At 37.3% G+C, this 10,971-nt stretch overlaps 1 non-coding gene across 1 annotated transcript; it reads right to left on the bottom strand.

Annotated features, from left to right (window-relative positions):
- Nucleotides 1–6,344: 6,344 nt before the first annotated feature.
- On the bottom strand, nt 6,345–6,451 carry LOC112536529. Its single transcript, XR_003080518.2, has one exon. It is a non-coding gene; the product is annotated as a small nucleolar RNA R71 (small nucleolar RNA).
- Nucleotides 6,452–10,971: the final 4,520 nt, after the last annotated feature.

Raw genomic sequence — 10,971 nt, 5'->3', positions numbered from 1 at the left:
AAGATATTCCAACTTTAGGCACTTAGGTTTAGGGATTCGGTTTTCTCGAGAGTGAAACCGAATTCAGTTTAGAATCTGTCCACGGGTTGCATAATCGGACTCAACAATCTATTATCCTTTGTTTGGTTGCCAACTAGTCTAGGTCCTCTATGGGTTTGCTTTCTTGTCTTGATTTTTCCCTTTTCTCATTCATTCTCGCATTACGTTTAGAATTTAGCTTTTAGTCATCAGTAAATCTAGAAACCTTTGTTATTAGTTTTAGGCTAGATAACAAAGAACGTGTAGTAACTCTAAGATTTCACTTCCCCGAAGGATACAATATTTTTAATACTTGTTGTTGTGCTAGGCTGTATCGGTAGATTCACTACCTTAGTTATAGTTGCATAAGCATCGCATCATTTACTTAGAAATAAAGAGATACGAGAGGGCCTACCTTATAACACTCCCGCCCAAATTACTTCATTATATGTTTTCACTCAACACTGGTGTTTATACTCCCTAAATGAAACGAAACCATCATACTAGACAGAGATTAGAAAGAGATACATAAAAGAGATGAAAAAAATGAGAACATATGTAGGATTTCAGATCCGATAAGGAAAGAAATCACAAGTTATATATTCTTTTCCATACGGCTAAATGTAAGCATCAAATCGAATTGATTTAAACACAAGTTGTAGATAGAGAACATAAAAGAAAATAAGAACGTGAGTGATAAGTCTATATTTGCTAGCACTAGTCTTGATAAGTCTGCAAAGTTCTTGAAGAACCTATAAATTGATTTCTCGCAAAGTAGAAAACTGAAATAATATGCTTAATAGCCTCAAATATTCTACTGCATACGGTTTTTATACTGCAGAAGCCTAATTCCATAAGAGGAATAAACTAGAAGCTAAATAGATAAAGAAAGATTAATTGGATCGGTGCCTATAATTGCTGCTTCCACGCACTCTCACTCAACACTCATGTCTATGCTAGCCAAATAAAAGCAAACCATCACACTTGACAAAGATTAGAAAGAGACGCGTAAGAGAAAGAACAAAATAAGAACATAGGTAAGATTTCTAATCCAATAAGGAAAGAAAGCACAAGTTCTTTCTTCTCTTCCACACGGTTAAGCGTAAGGATCAAATCAAATTGATTTAAACACAAGGGTAAACAAAGAATGTAAAAGAAAGAAGGACGTGAGCGATAAGTCTAGTTTCATTAGCGCAAGTCTTGATAAATCCATAAAGTTTTTAAAAATCCCATAGCTTAAACTCCTTACAGGATTTGCACCATAGGGATCTTCATCAATCCTTGTTCCTCTAGGCACGAAGTCTCCTGATGACATAGGGATTAGCATAAGGAATCATGGAAATACAATTGACAAGCTTGAACGGCAGTATTGGGGATTACCTTGATAATCAAGCAGGACGAGATGTAAATTCATGCACGTAAGGAAGAAATCATGTCGTTTTCAATTAATCCAAGCATAATACAAGTACGAATGCAAGCATTTTGATATTTGTGATGAATATAATAAAGTAATTTAGGTCAGAGTGTTATTAGATAGGCCCTCGTCGTTCCCTCTTTCCTCTAAAAGATTCGTCCATGATTATTTTGAGAGAATGTTATCAATACAATTTGTCTAAGCATTAGATCTATGCCTATTATTGCCACTTCAACACACTTTCACTCAACACTCATGTATATGCTCCCCAAATAAAACCAAACTATCATTATACTAGACAGATATTAGAAAAAGAGGCACAAAATAAATGAATAAAATATGAGCATAGGTGTTAGAAAACCTCAAGAATAGACCTTGAGCACACTTTTTGAATTATAGACCCCCAAAATACTAACTTGAAAACCCCAAAGACAATCCATTTTCCAGTCTTACAAAATCTAAAATCAAGTATCTTAGAATGAACAAGAGAATTAGAACCCTAAGAAAACTAAGTTCTTAAAACCCCAATCCTTCGAAACACTAAACAAAGAAGTTGTTGAACTTTCATTGAATGTTCCTTAATCATGTATTCCTTCATGAACACAAAAACAAAGCATAACAAGCTTTAAAGGTAAAATACCAATTATCATTCAAATTCAACTTAATTTTACATCAAAATTCGTACTAGCCTTATATAGGCCTTAAAAACTCTAAAGCTTAACTAATAAGGATTTACATGTCATCTAGGATCAAGATAACCTTCCTAACTAAAAGAGATAAAATCCTAAATTTACATAAGTCATATAAATGGGCCTAATAACATAAGCCAAGTTAGGTCCAAAGTGTTCATATGCTCTAATTCAGCTCCTTTGGTATTTTTAATCCCAGTTAGACTCATTCAAGCTTAATAAACTAAATTAGATTAATGAGCCTTGAACTTAAATCCAATATTATAAGTCTTGATGTGCCTTTAGCCCAAATGTCTTGGATAAACTCATTGACTTGTAATTTAAATCGGACTAAGACTTGTTAAGAACCTTTAAGAATAGAATATACGAACTCTAATAGTTATGCACCTGTATATCACTAACCTAGAAACTCATTAACAAATTAAATCAAATTTTAGGATCACTCTAGATCAGATTATAAAGTTGATTAATAGAATTAGAACCTAAAGAAAACTAAGTCCTTTAAACCCTAATCCTAGCACGCCATAAAGATAGATCAAATCTTTGATAAGTGTTAAATGCATTCAACAAGAATACAAGAATTCAAGCAAAGTTGCTAGAATAATGAAATATCATTAATAATCAAAACTTGATGTAACATATAGCTTGGTTCAAGTTAAATAGACTTGAAACAAACCCTATAAAATAACTAATAGGAGAAAGACTATTCTGCCCTAAATAAACTTAAAGTTTAAGAATAAAACTAAACCAAGGCCTACAAGCATTTTTCAGCCTTAATTGGTTCTTTATAAGCTTGAACCTTCAATAGATTGAATAAAGCCCAATCTTAATGCTCCTTAATACTTGTGGACATTGGGCCTTCAATTAGACTCTTGCTAGCCTAATCATGTATATAACCATTTAAGTCTTGTTACAACTTCTTGGCTCTAGACCTTGTTATTGGGCCTTATGGCAAGCTTAGCCCATCTTTAGCATCCTTAGCTTTCCTTGCGTGACCCTCATCAAGCCTATAATCTTCAACTTATGCTAGTCCATCCGTATTAGGACTCCTAGTTGAATTAGGATTCCTTTTGTTGCTTCAACTCCTAATATCATCAGGACACCTTGCTGGATTAGGATTCGTAGTTGAGTTAGGACTCTTTATTAGATTATAATTCATTGAGCTAGTAGGATTTGCATTGTCATGACTCCTTATTGGAGTAGGATTTGTTGTGCTAGATTGGTTTGTATCAATAAGTAGGATTTCGAATCCGATAAGGAAAGAAATCACAAGTTCTGTGTTCTCTCCCATACAGCTAAGCGTAAGGATCAAATTGGATTGATATAAACACAAGGGTGGATAAAGAAGTCAAAAGAAAGGAAGGACATGAGCTTATTCATATTTAGCTTCCAGTTTCTTCTTCTTATGGAATTAAGGCATTTGCACTATTAAACTCACATGCAACCTAATACTTGAGACTATTGAGGATATTATTTCAGTTTTCTACCTTACAAGAAATCAAGTTATGCATTTTTTTAAGGACTTTACGAATTTATCAAGACTTGCGCTAGTAAAACTATACTTATCACTCACGTCCTTTCTTTCCTTCATGTTCTTTGATTACCTTATACGAACCTAAGGTATATCAAAGGATTAAACTCGTAAGCAAGTTTGATTTCATTGCCCAAGATCTATCTAGAACCATATCAATGGAAACCTTAGACCTTCAAGTATATTAAGTTATCAAACCTAAAGTATTAAAGCTAGAAGATGCCATTATTTAGTATGGATTCTAAAATGATAAGTGAGATTTGAATGCCAAAAATAATGAATTGCTTGATAGGTTCAAATTAGCTCTACACAAGAACTAAGAATAGAGTATAAACACATAAAATACATTAATCATCAATCAATGAACTTGAAAATTCGTACTAGGCTTTTATAGCCTTTAGAAAACCCTAATTCTAAGCTATTAAGAAATTATAACTCAAATAGGATGGAGATAAACATCCTAACTAAAAGAGATAACTACAAAGTCCTAATACTCCTAAAATACTATATAGCTGCCCATTAGGAGTAAGAAACCCTAGTTTTTTTATGTCCCACACATGGGCCATGTTGATGGAGCTAATTAGGCCCAAATTCCCTTATGTGCTTGATAGGCATCATACTACACATGTTTTCATGCCCGATTGTTTACATTTTTATGCATGACTATCCCGTTTTATGCTAGAATCACCTGTCTTTTGTTTTCTTTCTCGTTTCAAGTCATTTTCGAAGGACACCATCAATAATTGAGGGAAATATGCATGATTATGGACCAAATTCCATCAAGTTGGGCGAGGACTAGCACCCCGAGGGTTGAGCACGACCTGGACTCTGGCCGTGCTGAATTGCCAACTAGCTGCCTTCCAAGAGTGCCTTTTGGCACGGTTTTCGTAGCCACCACGGCCTCCACCACGGCCCGTGGTGGCTCTGCACCGGCTTGGGCACGGCTTGGAAGAGGTCAACACAATGGAACCCTAGGGATCAACACAGCTTGGACTCCACCCGTATATAGGCAAAAGTTCAATTTTCTTAGAGAGGGCTCGATTTCTCTGACCTAATTCCAGTATACACTCAATTCACTTATTTTCTAGACCTCAATTGTCGACCTTGGGAGATCAAATTCATTAATTGAGAGAGGATTACACTTGCTTTCAACATCAATTTGAGGATCAAAACAACATTTGGGAGCATTCAAGAGGCAAATTAGGGTTTGATATTTTGGATTGGAAAATTAGGGTTTCTCATCCAACTTGAAAGAGAAGGGTGTACATGCTTTCAATTTTCTTTTCCTTATTTGTTCCTTATTTTGCTTTAACTATGAACATGAGTAGCTAGATCTTTTGAACCCATTGGGGTCTTTATTGTGATGGATTGTGCTTAGTTGTTAGATTTGTAATTGTCATTCTTGTAATCTTTTTGCTATTCAGTAATAAAGTTTGATTCAGTTAGTTTGAGACGTTGAATTAATTGTCTTGTGGGTTGTTTCTTGACATTGAGAAATGCTTGTTACAACTGGAAATTGAATAGTAAAAACTGGTGGTTAACACTTAGAGATGAGGTTAATTCACTCGCCAGATTAAGAATAACAACTCTTAATAGATCTAAATCACGCTTAGTGCTAATCTGTAATAATCTAATAGGAAGAGATTCCATTAGGTTAGTGCAGGTTTAGGAACTTGGTGAGCTCGAGAGAGGAGCCGAGTTCGATTTTGGATTTAGGCACGGGTAGCAAGATTGGTAATTTATAAAATCAACTTTAGAATTCCATCACTTAGGTCCCCTTTGGGTTTGCTTCTTTTGTTGTGGTTGTCTTTTGATTGTCAGTTGCTCTTTATTCCTTTATTTGCATTCATAATCATTAGTTAATTAATTTAGACTTCTCACACTCTATTTCAGACTAGATAACATAGTGAACAGTAGTAACTCTAGGTTCACCCGATCTCCGGGGATACGACCTTGATACTCACTAGTGCTAGGCCGCATCGACAGGTTAGCCCATTAAGTTTTTGGCACTGTTGGCGGGGATCAGTAACAGTGAACTAGAGTGAATTGTTTTTGTTTTAATTTAGTCATTATCTATTTATTTATTTATTCTTTATTCTCTATTTTATTGTTATTATTGATTGGTGGTTGTTTCGTTGTCGGTTTCAGGTAGTTTATAACCAGGAGCTCTAACCCTGATCTCATAGAACCCTTATCTGACCCGTAGCGCTCTCTCAGATTATTAAGATGACATTTACAGGAAATTGAGGAGGAGGACGAAGTTACAGTTCAGGTTCAAGGAGCGGACGTGATGGAGAACCACAATGCCCAGGCTGATGACGATCAGAGGACGATGTACGAGTTTGCTCGACCATCTTTGGATGGGACGAAAACTAGTATAGTCAGACCTACTATAGCGGCTAACAACTTTGAAATAAAAGCTAATGTTATCCAGATGATCTAGTAGAGCATGCAGTTTGGAGGATTGCCCAATGAGGATCCCAATGCTCACATCTCCAACTTTCTGGAGATTTATGACACATTCAAGATAAATGGAACAACTGATGACGCCATTCGGCTGAGATTGTTTCCATTTTCCTTGAGGGACAGAGCCAAGAGATGGTTGCAATCTCTTCCACATCAGACAATTACTACCTGGAAGGCGTTGGCCGAAAAATTTTTATATAAGTATTTTCCTCCTGCTAAAACTGCAAAACTTAGAAATGACATATCTTCTTTTATGCAGTTTGATGATCAAAGCATGTACAATGCATGGGAGAGGTTTAAGGATCTTTTGAGATGTTGACCACATCACGGATTGCCAGTATGGATGCAGGTTCAAACCTTCACAACAGGTTGAACCTTACGACGAGGCAGATGGTGGATGCTGCAGCAGGTGGGGAGCTAAACAGAGAGACGCCCAAGTAGGCTCAGAATTTGATAGAGGAAATGGCCATGAACAATTATCAGTGGCAATCCTCTAGGAGCCGACTAGGAAGATAGGGAGTGGTTAACCAAGTAGATTCTACAGCAGCCCAGGTGGAGCTTCTGACCAAGAAGATTAACCAACTCCAAATGCCGGTTCATGCAGCGAACGTTGGCTGCAAGTTTTATGGTGGCCTGCAGTACAATTAGGTATGTTTATTTCATCTTCCTCTACTTTTCCATATGTTTCTGTTGTGTCTTCTGATGTTGAGCAGGTTGACTATATGGGGGATGCCCCAAGGCAGCAGAACGATCCTTACAGCAACACATACAACCCTGGGTGGCGCAATCATCCCAACTTCAGTTGAAGGAACAATAATGCTTAGGGTCCACCTGGTTTTCAGAGACTTCATCAGCAACCACAGCAACAGCCAGCTGGGCCTGCACAAGCTCCTCCTTTGCCAGAAAAGAAGTCAAATTTAGAGGAGCTTATGATGAAGTTTGTGACATCTACGGAGATGAGGTTCCATCAAACTAATAGTGCACTTAGGAACCAGCAGGTCTAGATTCAGAACTTGGAGACCCAGATTGGCCAAATCTCTAAGATGTTATGTGAGAGGCAACAAGGAGCACTCCTTAGCACCACTGAGTCTAACCGAGGGAGCACGTGAATGCCATCACTTTGCGTTCAGGTAAGTTAGTTTCAGCTCCTGCTAAGCCTGTTTTTGACGACTCCACTATTGATGTGCAAGTTGAGGCGAGCAGTAAGGTTAAGGAACCTAAGGGACAAAAGGTGAAATCAATTCCAGTCAGGGAATATCAACCAAAGATTCCTTATCCTGCTAGAGTCAAACAAGCAGAGGCGCAAGAGCAATTTAGTAAGTTTCTAGATATTTTTAGACAACTGCATATTAACTTGCCTTTTATTGATGCATTGGAGCAGATGCTGAAGTATGCCAAGTTCTTAAAGGACATACTTAGCAAAAAAAGGAAGTTGGAGGAGGTAGCCTATGTTCAGCTTAACGAGGAGTGCTCAGCGGTGTTTCAGAGCAAGTTGCCAGAGAAACGTCACGATCCAGGGAGTTTCACTATTCCTTGCACTTTAGGTAATTTGTGTGTTGATGATGCATTAGCTGACTTGGGGGCTAGCATAAATGTCATGCCCACTAGTTTGTTCAATAAGCTAGGTTTGGGGGAGGCAAAATCCATTAGGATATGCATTCAATTAGCTGACCGTTCTATTAAGCTTCCTAGGGGAATTGTGGAGAATGTGCTAGTCAAGGTAGATAAGTTCATATTTCCTATGGACTTTGTGGTTATAGATATGGATAATGAGCATGGTGTACCATTGATTTTAGGGAGACCTTTCCTTGCCACAGCTAGAGCTAAAATAGACATATTTGAGGGAAAGTTAGAACTTAATGTAGGGGATGACTGTGTTACTTTTAGTTACCCCCATTTGATAGTTCTTCCACCGACCATGTTAATGCCATTTGTAGTATTGATGGAATTGGTTCTGCATGTAATAAACAACCACAGGATGTAGAAATGGATGATGCTATACATGTTTCTTTCCTTGTTGATATGTGTTATTCATCTGAAGAAAACAACTTGTATCAATTTGAGACTTTGTGCTATGAGATACTCGAGAAGGGTAGTTGCAAGTTTGTTTTTGACAGGTCACTTAGCTAGAATTCAGAGTGGATGAATGGGCATCCCAATCGGTGCGCAGAGCACCTCCTTAGTCATCTACCGCACACATCGGACCTTCTCATTGCACTTATATGCCTCGAGCCCCAGCTTACATTGAGCCCACCTTCTCAATTTGCCCGCGATACAGGAATGCTGCTGCAAAGTCCAGCTAGACAACTCGAACAAAAAGAAGTGCCTTCATGAGGCATTCCCGAATCTATTTATGCTTTTTGAGTTTTTCTTTGGACATCTTTTATTATTTAGTTACTTCTCTAGTTCGATATCTCAGTTTAATTTTAGTTTGTTTTATTTTGAGACGATTTTAGTTTATTGAACCTTTCTACTAGATGTTGCTTGAAATGTGCTTATTCTTGAGTTTTGCAGAAGTTAACCTACTCGACGCCCATACGCAATTTGGAGGACTAACATATCTTAGAGTGTTAAAGCACACATCAAGGTAGGAATCTCGGCGACCCGAGATGGCGAAGGAAAGTCTGAAAACCTCCCCTTCACCACGGTTTCCTTGGCCATCACGAGTTACAACACCAGGTCGTGGCCATCATCACGGCTTGAGTCAAGCCCGTGATGAAAGACACATGAATTCTGGAGCTAATTAGGCCCAAACTCCCTTATGTGCTTGATAGGCATCATACTATACATGTTTTCATGCCCGATTGTTTACATTTTTATGCATGACTATCCCGTTTTATGCTAGAATCACCTGTCTTTTGTTTCCTTTCACGTTTCAGGTCATTTTCGAAGGAAACTATCAATAATTGAGGGAAATACATGTGATTACGGACCAAATTCCATCAAATTGGGTGAGGACTAGCACCCCGAGGGTTGAGCACGGCCTGGACTCCGGCCGTGCTGAATTGCCAACTAGTTGCCTTCCAATAGTGCCTTTTGGCATGGTTTCCGTAGCCACCACGGCCTCCATCACGGCCCGTGGTAGCTCAGCATCAGCTTTCAACATCAATTTGAGGATCAAAACAACATTTCGGAGCATTCAAGAGGCAAATTAGGGTTTGATATTTTGGATTGGAAAATTAGGGTTTCTCATCCAACTTGAAAGAGAAGGGTGTGCATGCCTTCAATTTTCTTTTCCTTATTTGTAGATCTTTTGAACCCATTGGGGCCTTTATTGTGATGGATTGTGCTTAGTTGTTAGATTTGTAATTGCCATTCTTGTAGTCTTTTTGCTATTCAGTAATAAGGTTTGATTCAGTTAGTTTGAGACGTTGAATTAATTGTCTTGTGGGTTGTTTCTTGACGTTGAGAAATGCTTGTTACAACTGGAAATTGAATAGTAAGAACTGGTGGTTAATACTTAGAGATGAGGTTAATTCACTCGCCGGATTAAGAATTAACAACTCTTAATAGATCTAAATCACCCTTAGTGCTAATCTGTAATAATCTGATAGGAAGAGATTCCATTAGGTTAGTGCAGGTTTAGGAACTTGGTGAGCTCGAGAGAGGAGCCGAGTTCGATTCTGGATTTAGGCATGGGTAGGACGATTGGTAATTTATAAGATCAACTTTAGAATTCCATCACTTAGGTCCCCTTTGGGTTTGCTTCTTTTGTTGTGGTTGTCTTTTGGTTGTCAATTGCTCTTTATTCCTTTATTTGCATTCATAATCATTAGTTAATTAATTTAGACTTCTCACACTCTACACCCGATCTCCAGGGATACGACCTTGATACTCACTAGTGCTAGGCTGCATCGACAGGTTCACTGCCTTAGGTTTAGGTTGCATAAGTAGCCCATCAGTGCTCCTTTATGCTCATTAAGCCCATATTAGATTCATTCAAGCCCGATAAACTGAATTAGATTAATAAGCCTTGATTTGAATCCAAATTTTCAAGTCTTAATGTTTCCTTAACCCAAACGTCTTGAATAAACCTATTGAGAGCCTTTTTTTATCTTCTTAGCCTTGGACCTTGTAATTGGATCTTGAATCCTAGTTTAAGAAGGATTCCTAGTGCCAATAGGATTCGCATCACTACGCTTGTGTTTAAATCAATTTGATTTTATCCTTATGCTTAGCCGTGTGGAAGAGAACAAAGAACTTCTGCTTTCTTTCCTTAAGGGATCCAAAATTCTATCTATTGACACAAACGTGGCTAATTTGTGCCAAATCCGTATTTAATGTTCATCAAGGATCATTCACCTAATCAAGCAAAGAAACTCTAACTCCCAACAAGAACCTTAATAACTTGTACTTAAGAACATTAATTATAAAGAATTAAAGGTTGTTTAACATAAACAAAAGTTTAGATTAAACTAAGTTTGTAAAACACCAAGCCTTTACTTGATAAATTCACCAAGATCATAAAGAAGAAAAGAAGAGAATTAACTCCAAAATAATAAATATTCAACAATATTTACATAGAAATTCGTACTAGCTTATATAAGCCTTAAAAAACCTAATTCTATAATGATAAGAAGCAAATATCCATAAGACTAGGAATTGAACTCCTAAACTAAAAGATAACTTAAAACAAGATACCTAGCTATTAAAAGACTTCTTTAAATGAGCTCATACTCCTAAAATTCGTCCAACCCTAGCCCATATAATAAACATGACATTTAATCTTAAGTGACATGTAATAAGCGGCCCATGCTTGAGTATTGGACTCTAAATAGCCTGACTTATTTATTTTGAGCCTATTTTAACTTGTTCATGCCTCCATATATTGAATTAAGTTGATAAGAATATCT

This window comes from Ricinus communis, chromosome 4 (assembly GCF_019578655.1).
Source record: "Ricinus communis isolate WT05 ecotype wild-type chromosome 4, ASM1957865v1, whole genome shotgun sequence".
Taxonomy (NCBI): Eukaryota; Viridiplantae; Streptophyta; class Magnoliopsida; order Malpighiales; family Euphorbiaceae; genus Ricinus; species Ricinus communis.
Note: the sequence above shows the minus strand (reverse complement) of the source record. Positions and strands in the feature narration are given on the sequence as shown.